At 65.0% G+C, this 283-nt stretch overlaps 1 long non-coding RNA gene across 1 annotated transcript in view; it reads right to left on the minus strand.

Moving 5' to 3' along the window:
* LOC106725135 overlaps positions 1 to 283 on the minus strand; it is a 15,732-nt gene that overhangs the window by 14,885 nt on the left and 564 nt on the right. The gene's annotated exons all lie outside the window — the stretch shown is intronic.

Consider the following 283-nt stretch of genomic DNA (forward strand, 5'->3'; position numbering starts at 1 on the left):
AATTCGGTTCATTCCCGGCCTCCCACAGCCTCGGAAAGGCCAACAGCAGGCCCAAGTCGGGATGGGGTGCGTGTCCTTGTCGGGGCGGGAGAGCAGAAGGGGGGACGGACCGAAACGTCCTGAGGACCCAAGAGCGGGAACAGGAGGACCCGCGGCGCGCGGCAGAATGCACGTAGCTCCCAAAGGGCGTCCTCGGACGCCTGGAAGTGTTCAGGGCTTGAACGCACAGAAAAAGACTGGCCAGTAGTTGGAGCGAGGCAGACACAGCCCCGCCGCCCACCGC

Source organism: Myotis brandtii, unplaced genomic scaffold, assembly GCF_000412655.1.
Source record: "Myotis brandtii unplaced genomic scaffold, ASM41265v1 scaffold1384, whole genome shotgun sequence".
Classification (NCBI taxonomy): domain Eukaryota; kingdom Metazoa; phylum Chordata; class Mammalia; order Chiroptera; family Vespertilionidae; genus Myotis; species Myotis brandtii.